Source organism: Marmota monax, unplaced genomic scaffold, assembly GCF_021218885.2.
Source record: "Marmota monax isolate L192 unplaced genomic scaffold, Marmota_monax_Labrador192_F-V1.1 WCK01_AAM20220418_F8-fsc00266, whole genome shotgun sequence".
NCBI classification, from domain to species: Eukaryota; Metazoa; Chordata; class Mammalia; order Rodentia; family Sciuridae; genus Marmota; species Marmota monax.
This window is the reverse complement of record NW_026694572.1, coordinates 175762-182687: the sequence shown is the minus strand read 5'-3', so window position 1 is coordinate 182687 and position 6926 is coordinate 175762. Positions and strand designations below refer to the sequence as shown.

Here is a 6926-nt window from a genome sequence, read left to right as displayed (position 1 = left end):
GGCAGACAACCTCTACAGGAGGCCAAGCCATCCCTCGAGCTGGCACCTGCAGAGGGTGCAAACATCACAAGTGAGGTCCCTGTGCTAGAGGAACAAGGTCCTGAGACGCTTTTCATACCACATGCTTTGAGCCCACATGGTGCTCCTCCAGGGCACACAGGGCACCACTAACAGTGGGGCCCAAGAACCAGCACTGCAAACTCTGACAGGATGTTGCTTTTATAAGGCGAGTGTGTGATCTGAGTTCCCCAGCTCCACTCAGTGTTGGTAACAATCCAAACCCAATCCAGAATGCAAGGAGACAGAGCTGGTGCCTACCACTGAGCAAGGCACCCACAGCCATTCACCCCTCATCCCAGCTTGAAAATTGGTGCACAGAAGCCCCAAACACAGACACAGAGACCCAACACTCACTCTTAGCTCTGATGGATGGGGTGGGAAGACTCAAGGAATAAGAGTGAGAATCTATGACCCTCAAATCCTTAGACAGGAAATGGTGCAGCCAGGAACCGAACCTCGGTCTCTCCAAAGCCATGATTCTTTCTCTGCAGCAAGCGGCAACCCTGATGCTAAAAGCAAAAGTACTCAGTGTGGCAACTGCAGAGCCGGATAGCCCTGGGCACCCTGGCGTCACCTAAGGCTGAGCCCTCTCCTTTGCAGCTACGTCTCCAGCAAGTTCAGGGAAGGCAGGAGGGAGACCTCCCGGGGGGACTCTAAATGCAGCTGCATCTGCCCAAAGTCCCAAAATATCCACAGTGGGAGGGGATCCATCCTTCCAAGGCACCCGTCCCTGAGGCCAGAACTCTAGAGCGCTTCTCTGGGCTACAGCAGAAGCCACCTGCAGACTGGCCATGCAGAACAGGTCCACCCCTTCCTGCACGCAGCTGTCCCCACTCACTCCTACGCAGCCTTCTGCCTGAGGCTCCTGATGACTAGGTCTCCTCAAGAAGGTCTGCCATGGGCAAGGGCCACATGAGGCTACAGCGCAGCTCCTTCGCCAACACTCGAGGCACATTTCCCCAGCTGAGAAACTGGCAGAACTGCTGAGAGTCAGTGGGATGGATAGCTACAAGGGTGAGCACAAGGCAGAGGGCTTCCCTAATGAAATGGGACCCTCCAGAGCCAGAGGCTGGGCCTGGTGCCCCTGAAGTCTCCTCTGCGTCTGTGCGATGGGCAGAGCGGAGGTTGGAAGCCCCGCAGGGCTCTGCGCACCCCACCCAGCCCTTCTCAAGGCATCTGTCTGAGAGCTGAGGCTAACTTGATTATTTGGGGCAGGAACACCACAAGATAAAATCAAGGCGTTTTAATTGCTTTGTTGCTTCCTGGTAACCCAACTCTCCCGCACAATAATGTAGTTTAAACCCTGCAACGGGCTGGAGAGTCCATAGCTGTAGGCACGTAAAAAACACCTGATGAGCACTGACCAGGAGTCCATCACTTTCTTTGTGTGCAACAATTAACTCTTGACCATGACCTTGTCCTTCCCGGCTCCCAGGCCTGGTGAGGAATGGTGGCATGCCATCTATTACACCTCCCTGGCACACACACCTTCAGTCCTGGAGGAAGGGTGGGGAGGAGGGCCGAGGGAGCCTCTCAATAGGCTCTTCTCTGCAGCGTGGCACACAGCGCGGAGCCGCTCGTCTGTACTGTGAGTGAGCACAAGGGTAAATGTGCTGATGCCCCTGAAGACAGAGTTCTCGCAGGACAAGGGAGGCAGAAGCACACAGGAAGCAGAGGGGCACTCAAGAACCCCATGGGAATGCAGCAAAGCAGGTGGATCTCCATTTGTGAGACTCTCCGGTGTGAGAATGTCAAAATCATACCCAGAGGACACAGGAGATGGCCCAAAGGATTCCCACTGGCCAAATCCGGAAAAATCTAGGCTAGGAGGATTAAGAAGAGTTAATAAAAGTTGAGCACAGTGGTGCAGGCCTATAATCCCAGCGACTTGGGAGGCTGAGACAGAAGGGTTGTGAGTTCAAAGCCAGCCTCAGCAACTTAGCAAGGCCCTGAGCAACTCAGCAAGACCTTGTCTCTAAAAGAAATATAAAAAAGGGTTGTGGCTGTGGCTCAGTGGTGAAGCATCCCTAGGTTCAATCTCCAGTACCTCCAAAAAAGTTAATAATAATTAGAAACTATTAAAAAGAATCCTGAGCCCATTCTAATAATAAACAGGCAACAAACATAATTTAAATAAGCAACTAATGAAAAGATAATAATAAATAGAGTGTGTGAAAGATGTGGGGATTTTTGGTTATGGAAAAAAAATGGCCTATAACTGAGGGACTGCTGGGGGGACAGGAGCAGGGAGGGGGGACGGACTTGTCCCTTTGCAGCTTTTACTGTGAGACTGGAACAGGCCAAGAACCCCCAAAGGAGGCACCCCAGGAGCAGTGGGGTATTTGCAGAGCTCCCACAGACTGCTCGTTAAAGCAAGGGAAAGTCACTACACAGCAGAGATGGGACAGCCCTTCACTGAGTGGTAACATGAACATCACCAAGAGGAAAAAACCCAGCTGTGATACCCTGAGAAGGACAAAACGTCTCTAATGTCCTAATCGAAGGGTACATACTGAGTCTAATCAGAAGCAAATACCAGAAAAACCCAAAATGATGAAAGGAAGCCAATTTACAAAAAAAAATGAGAATGTCATAGAGATAAATAAGCGTGGAGGGGCTGGGACTGTGGCTCTGTGGTAGAACGCTCGCCTGGCATGCGCAGGGCCCTGGGTTCGATCCTCAGCACCACATAAAAATAAATGAATGGAATAAAGGTAGGTGTCCAACTACAAAAATAAATATTAAAAAAAAGAGATAAGCGTGGAATAATTCTTCTAAAGTCAGGAGAAAAGAGGGGGAACAATTACATGCGATGAAGACCCTAGATGAGATGAGCCACCACAAGGAGGGAAAAGCATTCTGGGGATATCACGGGGTCAGGGGACAAAACAACGCGGGCAAACCTGGAAAACCTACTGCGAAAGACGCCAGACACAGAAGGCCATATCTGTGTGATTCCTCTTATACAAAGTATCCAGAGTGGGCAAATCCAGGGGCAGGAAGGGGCTGCCAGGGCCACAGAGGGGAAAGGAGATTGCGAGGGGGCACAGAGCTGCCCCTGGGGACGGAGAAGGTGCTCCAACATGGCTGTGGAGGTGGATGTCCATTTTAGCTGTGACCCTTTAGAGGGTGAGTTCATGGCATGAAGGTACGTCCCAACAAGTCAATGTTCCCTAATAGCTTCTCATTCATACCCCACACAGGGAGATGCCCAGCACCCTTCTGGAGTCCCAGGAACTGCTGCTAGCATTTACTGTAAAATTCCTAGTTTTCTCTCCTCACTTACTGCTGGTGATTCAAGCTTTATGTTCTTTTCCACAGTGGCAAGCTAATTATCTGGGGTCTATTTTGATATGATTTTAAATTAAAAATAGAGAAAAAGAACTTTGGTAAAATTTAAAGCTGAATGTAGTCAATCATTCTCCAGGATCTCAGACAATGGCTATGGCCAGTTCTCCCTCCTGCTGGGCACAGTCCTTGGAGAACTAGGGGACCTGCACAGGCTGGCCCCGCGGCCCCCATAGGTGCACACTTCAGGAGTGACCAAGGACAGAAGGGAGTCAACAATATCATTTCAATTACTTAGACGCTTTCACCAGTGATGTGCTCAGAAATCTAAAAACAAGGCTTATCACTGAACCATCCCACAGCACTGCCACCCTGTAGATCACAGTTGTGACCGGCATCCCTGGGAACAGCAGAGACCCAAGGCGAACAGACACATGGACACACACAAGTGCTTGCTCCCGGGTCAGATCACAGAAGAAGCTGGGACCTTGGGGGTTTCCAGCTCCTCTTCCTGCAAATGATCAACAGAGGCTTGGGGAAGTTCCACCTGTTACAGATTTAATGCGCTTTGCCTTCCGGACTATTGGGAGGGTGGGGAGCCAGTGAGTCCGCCTTGCACGGGAACTAAGGGAGGGGAGAGAGAGGGAGGGAGAGGGTCATCATGAATAGCCATTACGTCCCAGGATGCTCACTCTCCACAGTGTCCTCAGACTCCTGGGTTCCATTTGGAATTGTCACAGAAAAAGATGTTTTCCAAGTTCATCTCCCTCATAGGCAAAGACCATGGCCCCTAAAAGGAAAGCTGCCGGCCTACAATTAATCAACAAGTCCTCCAAGAATGGGCTCTGGGCAGAAGGCTAGGGAGCACAGAGAAGTGAGGGCAAAGGTCCTGGCACAGCTGGATGGGCCCTGGGCCCAGTGGGTTCTAGGCAGGCCCCTCCACAGCTGAGGGATGGCCACCAAGGCTACTCCAAGGTTGCCCAGACAGCCATGGTCACTTCTGAGCAGCACAAGCTGAGCAGTCTACCAGGGTTCCCAGGATAGCCCGGAGCTGACACTCAAACAGGCGCGTGTGTCTGCTCACAACCACAGCCTCGCCTTCCTCGTGCACCCAGGCTGTGTGTAGGAAGACGTCAGTGTTGAGCTCATCTGACTGCTGCCCTGGTTAAGTGGGTGGGGTCCCATCTGCCAATAAGGGTTTTAAGAGTCAAAGGGACACAGAACACAAAAGTGTACCAAGCCTGCCTGTGTTTCTATGCCTTCACACTGGGGTGGAGTTAATCCAAAACTTATCGCAAAAAATCAGCTGTTGGGTCCTGGAGCTCCAGGCCCAGCTCCAGGGCCAGCGGCTGGCTCTGCTGAGCACACAGGCTGATACGCAGCCTCTCCAGGGAGAAAATACAATTGAGTGGGTGGCTTCATAGCAAAGTTGCTGTTCCTTCCTCCTCCCCTGCAGGATGTTGCCTAACATTCTGGCTACCTCCAGCCTCCTGCGCTGATTCCCACCTGAGCGTCTGCCTTCCCCATTGCAACCTCAGCGCCCTAAGGAAGGAGAGTGCAAGCTCCTGTGAAATCCCCAACACAGCCGGCGCTGGGGCCTTCGGCAAGCACCTGCTCAATGAATACATGGCAGCCACAGCTAGTGGCTGTGGGCCACACACCTCCTCATAGCATTAACCAAGCAGAGGTAAAGGCCATATCCCCAGGGGGCATCACATCACCTCAGGGAAGTGACAGCAAAAGAAGGAGGTGGACCTCACTCACATGGGACATTCTTGGGAATGAACATAGTGTCCTTCTTTGTTGACTCAAAAGCAGTCATTTTCCAGGAATGAGGAGAACCAACACAGCCTGCTTCTCCTCCTCCTCCTCCTGAGCTACCCTCAGGAGCTCAAGCTGCACTGGCTGAAACAAACCCCCAAGGCCAGACACATCCCAGAGAGTTCCACAGACTAGCCTCTGGCTGGGCAGGCCAGCTATCACCTGCTGGGTGGGCAACACATACTGATCAACATCTTAAAGGCATGTCAAGCTGAAAGGACCTCTGGAACTCAGGACAACCTCCAGAAGCAAGCTGGACAGTGCAGGGAAGTACCTAGGGACCCGGAGTATGTGCTTACAACAGCACCCTCACTGTGGTACCCAGAACACATTGCATTCTCAGGAACACCAGCTCAGATACAGATGACACTAGGCCCTATCACCTTTTCCCAGCCAGCATACATGTACACACACATGCATGCACCCAGACACACAAAGGCATACACACACACAGAGAGAGAAACGCATGCACACATGCCCACAGAGACAAGCACAAATGCAGACAGGTGTGCACACAACATGCACATGTACAGGCACAGACACTCACACACACAGACGCACAAACCCGCCCATGATGACTGCTACTCGCATGCATAAGATTATAAAAGCCTGGCCATCCCATGTTGCCAAGGCAACAGCAAGGCATGCACTTTCATCTGTTGCTGCTGAGGTGTTAACTGGCATGACCAGCTTCAGGGAACACAGGGATGTGTGCTGACTGCTTCTGCGAGGCTCCCAATGACCTGCCTCTTGGCAGTCACACCCTGGACGATCCCCTCCCCAGGAGTGAGCTGCACCTGGCAAAATGCCACTAGAAAACAATTCAGCAAGGGGGATAGGACATTACTTCTGAGATTGGGACTTTTGATCTTTGCATTCTCCCCTCTCCCCCTCTGATGAAGTCAGTTGCCAACTGGGAGCTCCCTAAGGAGAGGTCCATGTAGAAGAACTGAAGGCAGCCCTGGTCAAGGGCCAGCAAGGACCTGCAGCCCTCAGTATAACAACCTTGTAGGAATCAGATCCTACCAATACCCACAAGTGAGGCTGGAAGCAGACCAACCCCAGTTGAGCGCTCCAACCAGCTCAGCCCTGGACAACCCTTGACTACTTTTATGAGTTGAAAGGCCTGGCTGAGATACATCCGGATTTCCATCTACGAATTTGTTCTTATAGCCACTATATTCTGCATCAGGTAACTAATTCAGTTGGTTTATGTAGTAGAGATGAAGATTCACAGCCCTAACACTATGATCCCACCCTAGGTATGTCCCCAAGAGGAGCCCATACACCTGTCTGATAGGATATACATGATCATTCTTCGCAGCACTGTTTATAACTGCCAAAGACTAAAAATATTCAGATGAATAGAAAAACAGATAAACTATGGTATAGTCACATACCAATAAAAATGAACAATTTAGAGCTAGACACAACAGCATGGCTAATACAAAATGTAGCCAAAGCAGTAAAATACAAAAGAAAAAAATGCATAATACATCTCCATTGCCAGGCACGGTGGCACACACCTGTAATCCCAGCAGCTAGGGAGGCTGAGGCAGGAGGATCACGAGTTCAAAGCCAGCCTCAGCAAAAGTGAGGTGCTAAGCAATTCAGTGAGACCCTGTCTCGAAATGAAATACAAAATAGGGCTGGGGATGTGGCTCAGTGGTCATGTGCCCCTGAATTCAATTCCCAGTACCAAAAAACAAAACAAAACATCTCCATTCACATAAAGCTCAAATACAAGCAAAGCCAAA

General features: G+C 50.8%; 1 protein-coding gene across 4 annotated transcripts in view; it reads right to left on the bottom strand.

The window, feature by feature from the left end:
* CUNH7orf50 (chromosome unknown C7orf50 homolog) overlaps positions 1-6926 on the bottom strand; it is a 117126-nt gene that overhangs the window by 78898 nt on the left and 31302 nt on the right. The window lies entirely within an intron of this gene.